Below are 11,837 nucleotides of genomic sequence, written 5' to 3'. Positions count from 1 at the left end.
GTTCCGCTGAAAAGTAAAAATAAAGCAATGTGTGATCAGAGGGGACAGCTTCTCCTCCCACGGCTGCTCCCGCAGGAGCGGGCAGTGCTTGGGCAGACCCCAAACACCTTCTTTTTGGGAAGTGGGAAAAGACCCCCAAACCCCAGGGCTGGTCTCCCCGAGCTGCCCTCCCTCCCGGACACATCCCCTGGGCTTTCCCGACCCAGGGGACACAGGGATGGAGAGGATGGGCAAGGAGGGAAAGGGCCGAGCACAGAGACACCGGGGAAGGACCCAATGCCGTGCTGGACATCACGGAGACTCACCCAGTGCTGCGTCTCGTTCCTCTGGAAGGCAAATAAAAGAAAAAGAATGTGTGATCAGAGGGGACAGCTTCTCCTCCCATGGCTGCTCCCGCAGGAGCGGGCAGAGCTTGGGCAAACCCCAAACCCCTTCTGTTGGGGGAGTGGGAAAAGACCCCCAAACCCCGGGAATGGCTCCCTGCCAGCCTGGACACGTCCCACGGCCGGTGCCCAGGGGCTCTGAAACTCACGGAGACTCACCCAGTGCTGCATTTCGTTCCCCTGGAAAGCAAAACCAGAAGCAATGTGTGATCAGAGGGGACAGCTTCTCCTCCCATGGCTGCTCCCGCAGGAGCGGGCAGAGCTTGGGCAAACCCCAAACTACTCCTTTTTGTGGAGTGGGAAAAGACCCCCAAGCCCCGGGAATGGCTCCCTGCCAGCCTGGACACGTCCCACGGCCGGTGCCCAGGGGCTCTGGAACTCACGGAGACTCACCCAGTGCTTTATCTCGTTCCGCTGAAAAGTAAAAATAAAGCAATGTGTGATCAGAGGGGACAGCTTCTCCTCCCACGGCTGCTCCCGCAGGAGCGGGCAGTGCTTGGACCCCAAACTCTCCTTTTTGGGGAGTGGGACACGAGCGCCTTGCTCCCGGGTAGGGCTCCCTGCCAGCTTGTCCCCCCACAGCCCACCCAGGTCCAGTTAATCCGGACTTCAGGAGCCCTCCAAAGCCACGTCCCTCCCAGGGGGCTCCTGTGCCAGGAGGTTTTGCCGGTGGAAGGGGCTGGAAGGACTCACCCAGCTCTCTGGACTGTGCCGCTGGAAAGCAAAGGCAGAGGAAGAGGCGGTCAGGAGAGCAGCGTGGTTCACCAGCGGGAACATCTCAAGAGGGTCCTGGGACCTCCCCGCCAGCCAGACGCACGGCCACGCTCCCTGTCCTCCCACCGCCCGCGTCCTCCGCCCCTTCCCTCCGTTGCCCAAAGAGCTTTTTAACGAAGGCAAAACATTCTTCTGGCACAAACTCACCTTTCCTTCTGAACAGGTAAGCGCTGAGGCCGAATAACACAACGGAAAGCACGAGGAACACGCCCAGAGCTGCCATCCAGGGCCGGGCATTGTGGAAAAAGGGAGCTGAGAAAGAAAAAAGTGTCAGGAAAAGGGCAAGGCAGCAACCCCCAGCCCTGCTGCCAGCGCCGCAGGGGCCGGCTGCCGTCGTTGCACCTGAGATCTGCAGGGATGACTCCTGCTCCTGGTTGAGGCGGCTGTTCCTGACCACGCAGGACCATCTCCCATCTCCGTTCCCGGCCACGACGATGATGTTTTCGATCTCAAACAGGCCCCTCTCATCAGAGGAATGTCTCTGGGAGACCGAGGGGAGATGCTGCCCGCTGGGACCCTTCCACAGCACCTCCGGTTGCGGGTACCAGCCGGCCGATCGACACGCCACCCGGATGCCTCCGTCCTCGTAAGCCTCCAGAGAGAGCTGAGGGTCCGAGCCTGTGGCTGGGGGAAGAGCCCGTGGCTGCGGTGAGGTAGGGATGGACTCAACTCAATGGCGAAGACCGAACCCCACGCCAGACACACGGCAGGTCCCGAAGGGGCTGTGGGACCGGGCACGGCACACGCTCCTCACGCCACCAAAACCACCCCAACTCGCACAGGAACCGGAGAGCGCCGATGCCAAATGACCCCAGGTCTCCCATCAAACAGCCTGGCAGAGGAAGACCGAGCTTCAGCCTCAAGGCAGCGTCTCCGCACCGACCCGTCTTTGTCCGAGAAGCCCTGACGCTTCCAGACAATGCGCCAGGTCTCCTACGGCACAAGAAGCAAAGCCAAAGCTGCTCGGACCTGGGAAGAGGTCTCTTCCCAACTCCAGACACAGCACTAGGTCCCATCCTCGGCACCGTCGGCAGCCCGGGCTGTGAGCCGAGGGAGCTGCTCCGCAGCTTGTGCCCTCTGCCTTCACAACGTCTCGAGGACACCCTGCACGGACCTCACGGAGGCCCAGCAAAGCCACCGCGTCCGTGCAGCTCTGCCCCCAAACTCCCTCCAGCACCCCCTGCGTGCTCCCTCCTGGGCAGGGCCCCATGGGAAGAGCCCCTGGGACCCGACCTCTTTCGACGGCTCTTGTCCTTCGGCACTTCGTCGATGGACGAGAGGGTGGACAGAGGTCTGGGAGGGACACACGAACCCAGGGACACCTGCACCATCCCTGGAATCAGCGCACCGGCTACAAACCTGTCACCTCCAGGTCCATCGCAGCTTCTCCATAGGAGGCACCGTCTTGCGCAGTGCAGACGTACTGGCCAGCATCAGACGGTCTCAACCCGGTGATTCGCAAGTCCAGGCTTCCGCTGGAGAGACCATCTCTGACCAACTCTGTCCTCCCACCGTATTCCTCCATCTGCTGCCCGTACAGGTCCTTTCCATTTTGGTAAAGGTGCACCGTTTCGGAGACCAGGTACCGGATCCACCTGATCTCCAAGCTCCGAGCGTCCATGCTGGGGGACAAGCGACACGGCAGCACGACCTCCTGCCCCACGGTGGCATGGAGAAGGTGGCCTGGTCCCACCACTCTGAAGTCCGCTTGGCGATGGAGAAGGACACAGAGAGACAGAGATTGCGCCTACGTTAATTTACGGCATGGCATGGCAAGGGGCGAGCTTGGCGTGAGCGGTGCTCGCTCCATCCCACGGATGTTGCTTTGCCCTCCCCGCGGTCCAAAGACCCTGAGAACCTGGAGAGGGAGTAGGAGGACTCGAAGGAGAAGGAGGTTTCCCGGGTGTGGGAACCTGCTCCAGAAAATGGCCTCCACCCCAGCCAGCCCTGGCAGAAGTGACAAAGGTCTGCAGGACGGGACGGACGACGTAGCCAGGGCAAGGGACGGATGGCACAAAGAGCCCAAGGGAAAGTGAAACCCATCCGCAGCCGAGCTCTGGGCTCGGCTCCCCCCGCCCCACGGCGGCTCCCCTGCCCCACATCTGCCACCGGAGCGGGCGAAAGCCCCCCCAGCCCTGCAGGATCCCTACCTGATCCCAGCCGGAGGACATGGAGAGCCACGAAATAACTCAGGAGGCCCCCGGGGCTGGCGGGGAACCGCATCTGCGTGTCCGGAGCTGGAGAAGAGGGTGGGAAGGGAGGCAGAGGGAGGGCAATGGGGGGTGGCAGCCCCGCAGAGGTGATGGGGAAGAAGGACTGCTCCTGCCCCGGAAAGAGGATCCGGAAATCCCACCAAACCACCTGCACGAGCAGCCTGAGGTTGGAAGAAACTGTTGCTCAAGGGCAGGACGGGACCATGCGCAGCTCCTTGGCACAGCCCCCAGCGCTGCCCCACTCCCCCTCACCAGTTCAACCCCTTACAAGACTCTAAATTAAATAAATATTCTAAATCCCCTGCGGAAAGGAAAGTCACTGACCGGATGGCTACGAGCCGCGAGGCTGTATCGACTCCTCTAACCTTTGCCCAGGTTCAGGGTGCGGCTTTATGGGCTTTGGATTGACGTCAGGCATCACACCCTACACCGTGAAAAAGAAAAAAAAAAAAAGGAAAAAGAAGGACGGATGGAAGGAAGATGATGTGCATTTGCGCGCCAACGGCTTAAGCTTCGAGCTTCGCCGTGATTTTTGGACGTCCGGGAGGGACCCAGCAGTGTCCCTGCAACGGCTGGGAGCTGGCGTGGAGCCGGGGAGAAGGGGACAAGATGGGGTGGGGGGCTTCAAATGACGGGACGTCCCAGCTGTGCCCTGTCCCTTTGCCCTGTCACCTTGTGGACCTCAGAGCCCTGGGGAGGACGTGTCCCCAACGTCCCATCCTCATCCGTACCCAGTAGAAGGGGTTCAGGGGGCCGAGGGGCTGTACCCATAGCAGGGTATGGGTACCAGGGGTGCTGGAGGGGCTATACGCAGCTCCACAGCCAAACCTGGGGAGGGGGACCGGGGGAAGCCCGTCTCTACCCCGAGGTGTTTTAACGAGCACGTACCCAGCCCCGGGGGGGGGTGGTCCAGGAGGAGCAGAGGGGGTCCCATCCCCACCTGGGTAGGAGCAGCAGGGTGGTCCTATACACAGCCCCGGGGCAACCCTGGCCCCAGCAGCATCCTGCCCCCGGTTCAAAACCAAACCCTGGAGCAGCAGCAACACTTGTTATTGCTAAATATTGATTTAAAATAGCCCCAGGTTGGGAAATTCTTTCTACGCTCCGATACCAGACACATCCCTATCTTCAGTTCTGAGGGGATATTGCTTAATTCTTACAGTCCGCGCCCCTGATTTGAGCCTGATCATTATTGGGGAGGCATTTTTGGCTTTTCCTGGTATTTCTGAGGCCCATACCCCTGGATGTACTTGGTTCTGGATTTCCTCAGGTACTTCTGAGCTATCAGGAGTATCTATGAGGGCCAGACTCAGAAGTTCAATTAGCTGGTCGTCCCCCACTCGAAGCTCTATTTTTCCTTTCTCAAATTTTATTTCTGCTTTCAGTTGTTCCAGTAAGTCTCGCCCCAATAGAGGTTTTGGCGAGTTGGGCACATACAAGAATTTGTGTATTCCCAATTGTTTTCCCAATCTAAATTTAAGAGGCTTTAAAAAGTACACCTTTTCACTTTGGCCAGTAGCTCCTTTACCGTTACAAAACCATCATCCGTAGGTGTTAAAGTTGGTTGACAGGTTTCATCTTGAGCAAATAAAATCAAGGACAGGGTCTGCCCTTTCTCTGTCATTCTGAGCAGCGGGGCTGCTGCCTCCAGAAAGCACCGTTGAGGCGGGAGGGGCCCCCTTGGGCGCTGGTTGGGGCACACACCACGCAGCACCGCGCTCGGGCATCGTCACAGTGGTTTTACTGGGCTCCAGCTCCCTCCCCAGCCGGGGGAGGCCGCGGGGACGTTTCCCTGCTTCCATCCCATCTGGGAAATGCGGTACCGGCTCCCCCTCAAAAACAACATCAATTGCACCAAGGTATTCTAATTCAAGGTTCCATTGAAGGGCCATTTCTCCTCATTATCCAATTTATACAAAGGCCACCATTGATGACAATATTTTATTAAAGTCTTTCTGCTCACGCTTCCTCCTGGCAGCTCTCCTATCTCCTTCCAGTGAGCTAAAATACAGCCTAGAAGGCTCCTTTTCAATATTCCACCACTTTGTTTACCTCCCATAATGAAGACCCTGCCCGCAGGGGCTTATTCCTCAGCCTAAGAATACAACCGGATTGAATTGACAACAATAATACCTTGTCCAAGGCAAAAGACGTGAGGGCGTACTCGCCCCACAGCGAATGCACCTAAATTCAAGACAATTGTCAAAAAGGAAATACTGTACTTATGACACTCCAACACTTGGCACAACCAACCAACCAACACCAATGGCAAATCAGACAGTGCTCCACGCCAAAGAAACCCGTCACTATTCTGTTCTACATTTCCCCCCACATACCAGCGACATTCTCACCGATTCCTTATACATTTTATATTTCCACAAAGCACCTGCCTAAGCTGGCCTGAGCGCTCAGTCTTATGTCATTTCCTTGACACTCGCTACGCCAAAAATCATCTCGTCCCCAAACCGTACTCAAACGTTCTGTTTACAACCAAAACATTCAAAAACATATATTGGGTTGCATGAAAAATCCTGATATCTGTGTATAGGACAATAAGGGTTAACAATCAGTTCGATTAACACAGTCTGTCATACGCTTCGTCCGTCTCCGGCCGCTCTCCTCGCGGAGAACACGGAACCGCGGATCAGGACTCCGCACTCGCCCCGCAGTCCGACTGCGTCTCACTCACTCAAACACTCACCCAACTTACAACAACTTACAACAACATCAATTGTATAATGAAGCACTTTTCACAAAATAGACGGTACCGGGAACAAACCTTCTTAAGTATATGGATTGTAATGACTATCATAAAATACCAATTATAGCCACAATAATATAAATTTCAGTTCCCATGGGTTATAATAGTTGGTACAAACGATAGCAGCCCCGCGTGCTTCCCTTAATCAGGGATTCCTGCGTTCATGTAGCTATCCCGTACTCCCGCAATTTCAGCGAAGAGCTCCCCCGCGCGTACTTCCCTATCCAGGGATTCCCGCGTCCGCGTACTTCCCTATGCAGGGATTCCCGCGTCCTCACTGCTGGATTCGAATCCCACCCGGGGTGAGCACAACGCTCTTTACCTCCCGTAGGACGTCTCCTCACGACTTAGAGGTTCCCCTCCCTTAACGCACCGGGTCCGCTGATGGTCCTTGTCTGTCCCCGCAGCGATCGGGCGAGCGAGGGAGGTCCTCCGAGAAATCTCGGGGCGCGCCGAGGATGTCCCCTCTCAGCCGGTCCCGCAGGCGGGCAGAGAGGGTCCCATCTGGGGCGCCAAAATTGACACGTGGAAGCAAACTTCCCAACTCACACGGAGTTATAACGCAGGCATGTTTATTGCGGCGCCGGGTGCAGGGGGATTTCTCCACAAAGCTTGCACACAGGGTTAAAATCATGACAGGTATTTAAAACCGTTAACAAAGTTAGTTACGCCTACTGGTGCTACCCCTTAATTAACTATTGGTTAATACTTTTCTTACTTCATCTGAAAGTTGCAGTTCTCTTTTAATGCACCACGCATGCTCAGAGAGTAGGGGGCTTAATTGGGTTGGGGCTTCTCTAGCTAGGAGGTGTGTTTCTTAGTATTAAAATGAGATTATAATGAGACAGGTTAACTCTAGGGCACTATTTCGGCAGTCCATTCTATTTTTCTACGATTCGTCCTTGTGCTAATCATTATTGCCAGTTAGCAGAGAGTCAGTGGAGACAGTCTTTATCTCTAATATGTCTAAGTACCGGTGCAGTTGTTATGAAGTATCTTCTCTACATTCTTCTTTCTTACTTTTAACCCTTCTTTCTCAAGATGCGCTGTAACAGCGCGGCATGGAAGAGGGTTGCGCGGCGCAGAAGAAGAGGGTTGCGCGGCGCAGAAGAAGAGGGTTGCGCGGCGCAGAAGAAGAGGGTTGCGCGGCGCAGAAGGATGCTGAGAGAGCCGGGACACGGGGTGCTGGCAAAGCGTGGGGCTCCCTGGCCCGAAGCGCTGCTACGGCTCCGCTGCAAGAGCCCCTGACCGGCGGCAAGGAACAAGGACAAGAAGCCACCCGGAACCGCTGCGGCCAGACTCCAGGGTCGCCTGCAAACCTTTATTGACCCCAGCCCTGCCGCGCCTGGGCAGGACGCGCTGCGGGCCGGAGCAAGGAGAGCCCAAAGCCGCCGCACGGTGCCCGGAAGGCGTCCGCACAGCCCAGGCCAGCCAAGAAAGGGCGTCTGCGAGGCCGCGCGTCATCCCCGGGCAGCCCCTGCCCCTCACTCCCCCTCTGCTCCCCGGGCTGGGGCAGGGCAGACGGGGACATCTTCTCCCGCGGGATGGAGGAGAGGAGAGCAGGGAGCGTCCGGAGAAGGGGGGCAGCTCCTGGAGGCTGAGGAGGGGACGGGAGGGGGACAGGGGGTCTGGGGGCTGCTGCCCCTGAGGCACAGATGGGTTTGCTTTGACTCCAGCCAAAACCAAGGGCGGATGCTCTCCCCGTTGAACGAGGCTGGGGGGAAAGCGAAGATCTCTGCCCCGTTGTCGGCGTTGATGAACGTCACCCGCCCCCATGTACAGTCCAGACAGACCCAGATTCTCCGGGCGACAGGGCACAGGACAGTTTGAGGATTGGTGAGAGACCAAAATTGCCCTTTCCAGTGTCGCACGGCCCAGACCCCTCCATTAGGGCTCAGGTACATGAGCCCCTTCCTCCCCACAGAGTCCCTGGCCACCCCCACAGCCCACTGTGCATCACCTCCGAGCTCCCCCTCCACCTCCACCTCCCAGCAGTGACTTCCCTCCCTGAACCTCTCCCGGCCCAGCACGCAGCAACAAAATTCAAATCTCTCAGGGATGTTGGGCAGGTTCTGTTCTTCACTTCCCCATGTGAGTCTTCTCAAATCCTTCGACAGGAGAAGTTGGGAATGAGCCGTGTCCGGATCCAGGGTCACCACATCTGCGGGGGACAGGAGGAGCCAGAGCTCAGCCCTGGGACGGGTTTCGGCAGCCCGGGGCCAGGATCAGCCCCGCGGGGCAGGAGCCGGGGGTCTCCTTCCTCCGAAGATCCCCGGCACTGCCCTGGCCACGCTCGGTCCCGTGGGAAGAGGCAGGGCTGGGGCTGCAGCCCCAGCAGGGAGTAGCAGGGTGGGGAGGCAGCGGCCGGGTCTGGGCCATGCGTGGGGTGTCAGGGGGAGACGGCTCCTCTGTGCCCCCCAGGATGCAGCTCCGAAGGGGTTGGAACGGCAAGAAAAGGGGCAAGGTGCAGGCAGTGCCGGGGTCTGGGGGGTCTGGGGCACCAAACGCACCCAGGCACGGCCAGTCCCTGGCACTGGCCAGCCCAGATCCCCCTTGCACACAGGGGAAGGGAGGAGAACCCAGTTACCCAATTGAAATACCCAATTACCTGGAACTTCAGGAAGCAGAAAGTTTCTCCACGCTGCAAGGAGAGAGGAGAGCTGGTCACATCCCACGGCCGGTCCCCAGCGGCTCCGGGCAGGGGAGAGGGTCCAGCCCTGGGCTGGTCTCCCCGAGCTGCCCTCCCTCCCGGGCACATCCCCTGGGCTTTCCCAACCCAGGGGACACAGGGATGGACAGGACGGGCAAGGAGGGAAAGGGCCGAGCACAGAGACACCGGGGAAGGACCCAATGCCGTGCTGGACATCACGGAGACTCACTCAGTGCTGCGTCTCGTTCCTCTGGAAGGCAAATAAAAGAAAAAGAACGTGTGATCAGAGGGGACAGCTTCTCCTCCCATGGCTGCTCCCGCAGGAGCGGGCAGAGCTTGGGCAAACCCCAAACTCCTTCTGTTGGGGGAGTGGGAAAAGACCCCCAAACCCCGGGAATGGCTCCCTGCCAGCCTGGACACGTCCCACGGCCGGTGCCCAGGGGCTCTGGAACTCACGGAGACTCACCCAGTGCTTTATCTCGTTCCGCTGAAAAGTAAAAATAAAGCAATGTGTGATCAGAGGGGACAGCTTCTCCTCCCACGGCTGCTCCCGCAGGAGCGGGCAGTGCTTGGGCAACTCCAAAAACGTTCTTTTTGGGAAGTGGGAAAAGACCCCCAAACCCCAGGGCTGGTCTCCCCGAGCTGCCCTCCCTCCCGGGCACATCCCCTGGGCTTTCCCGACCCAGGGGACACAGGGATGGAGAGGATGGGCAAGGAGGGAAAGGGCCGAGCACAGAGACACCGGGGAAGGACCCAACGCCGTGCTGGACGTCACGGAGACTCACCCAGTGCTGCAGCTTGTTTCCCTGGAAAGCAAAAACAGAAGCAATGTGTGATCAGAGGGGACAGCTTCTCCTCCCACGGCTGCTCCCGCAGGAGCGGGCAGTGCTTGGGCAGACCCCAAACACCTTTTTGGGAAGTGGGAAAAGACCCCCAAACCCCAGGGCTGGTCTCCCCGAGCTGCCCTCCCTCCCGGGCACATCCCCTGGGCTTTTCCAACCCAGGGGACACAGGGATGGAGAGGACGGGCAAGGAGGGAAAGGGCCGAGCACAGAGACACTGGGGAAGGACCCAACGCCGTGCTGGACGTCACGGAGACTCACCCAGTGCTGCAGCTTGTTCCCCTGGAAAGCAAAAACAGAAGCAATGTGTGATCAGAGGGGACAGCTTCTCCTCCCACGGCTGCTCCCGCAGGAGCGGGCAGAGCTTGGGCAACTCCAAACACCTTCTTTTTGGGAAGTGGGAAAAGACCCCCAAACCCCAGGGCTGGTCTCCCCGAGCTGCCCTCCCTCCCGGGCACTTCCCCTGGGCTTTCCCGAACCAGGGGACACAGGGATGGAGAGGACGGGCAAGGAGGGAAAGGGCCGAGCACAGAGACACCGGGGAAGGACCCAACGCCGTGCTGGACATCACGGAGACTCACACAGTATTGCGTCTCGTTCCTCTGGAAGGCAAATAAAAGAAAAAGAACGTGTGATCAGAGGGGACAGCTTCTCCTCCCATGGCTGCTCCCGCAGGAGCGGGCAGAGCTTGGGCAACTCCAAACACCTTCTTTTTGGGAAGTGGGAAAAGACCCCCAAACCCCAGGGCTGGTCTCCCCGAGCTGCCCTCCGTCCCGGGCACATCCCCTGGGCTTTCCCGACCCAGGGGACACAGGGATGGAGAGGATGGGCAAGGAGGGAAAGGGCCGAGCACAGAGACACCGGGGAAGGACCCAACACCGTGCTGGACATCACGGAGACTCACCCAGTGCTGCGTCTCGTTCCTCTGGAAGGCAAATAAAAGAAAAAGAACGTGTGATCAGAGGGGACAGCTTCTCCTCCCATGGCTGCTCCCGCAGGAGCGGGCAGAGCTTGGGCAAACCCCAAACTCCTTCTGTTGGGGGAGTGGGAAAAGACCCCCAAACCCCGGGAATGGCTCCCTGCCAGCCTGGACACGTCCCACGGCCGGTGCCCAGGGGCTCTGGAACTCACGGAGACTCACCCAGTGCTTTATCTCGTTCCGCTGAAAAGTAAAAATAGAGCAATGTGTGATCAGAGGGGACAGCTTCTCCTCCCACGGCTGCTCCCGCGGGAGCGGGCAGTGCTTGGGCAACTCCAAACACCTTCTTTTTGGGAAGTGGGAAAAGACCCCCAAACCCCAGGGCTGGTCTCCCCGAGCTGCCCTCCCTCCCGGGCACATCCCCTGGGCTTTCCCGACCCAGGAGACACAGGGATGGAGAGGATGAGCAAGGAGGGAAAGGGCCGAGCACAGAGACACCGGGGAAGGACCCAACGCCGTGCTGGACATCACGGAGACTCACCCAGTGCTGCGTCTTGTTCCTCTGGAAGGCAAATAAAAGAAAAAGAATGTGTGATCAGAGGGGACAGCTTCTCCTCCCATGGCTGCTCCCACAGGAGCGGGCAGAGCTTGGGCAACTCCAAACACCTTCTTTTTGGGAAGTGGGAAAAGACCCCCAAACCCCAGGGCTGGTCTCCCCGAGCTGCCCTCCCTCCCGGGCACATCCCCTGGGCTTTCCCAACCCAGGGGACGCAGGGATGGAGAGGACGGGCAAGGAGGGAAAGGGCCGAGCACAGAGACACCGGGGAAGGACCCAACGCCGTGCTGGACATCACGGAGACTCACCCAGCGCTGCGGCTCGTTCCTCTGGAAGGCAAATAAAAGAAAAAGAACGTGTGATCAGAGGGGACAGCTTCTCCTCCCATGGCTGCTCCCGCAGGAGCGGGCAGAGCTTGGGCAAACCCCAAACCCCTTCTGTTTGGGAAGTGGGAAAAGACCCCCAAACCCCGGGAATGGCTCCCTGCCAGCCTGGACACATCCCACGGCCGGTGCCCAGGGGCTCTGGAACTCACGGAGACTCACCCAGTGCTTTATCTCGTTCCGCTGAAAAGTAAAAATAAAGCAATGTGTGATCAGAGGGGACAGCTTCTCCTCCCACGGCTGCTCCCGCAGGAGCGGGCAGTGCTTGGGCAGACCCCAAACACCTTCTTTTTGGGAAGTGGGAAAAGACCCCCAAACCCCAGGGCTGGTCTCCCCGAGCTGCCCTCCCTCCCGGG

Source organism: Gavia stellata, chromosome 39, assembly GCF_030936135.1.
Source record: "Gavia stellata isolate bGavSte3 chromosome 39, bGavSte3.hap2, whole genome shotgun sequence".
NCBI lineage: Eukaryota > Metazoa > Chordata > Aves > Gaviiformes > Gaviidae > Gavia > Gavia stellata.
Note: the sequence above shows the minus strand (reverse complement) of the source record.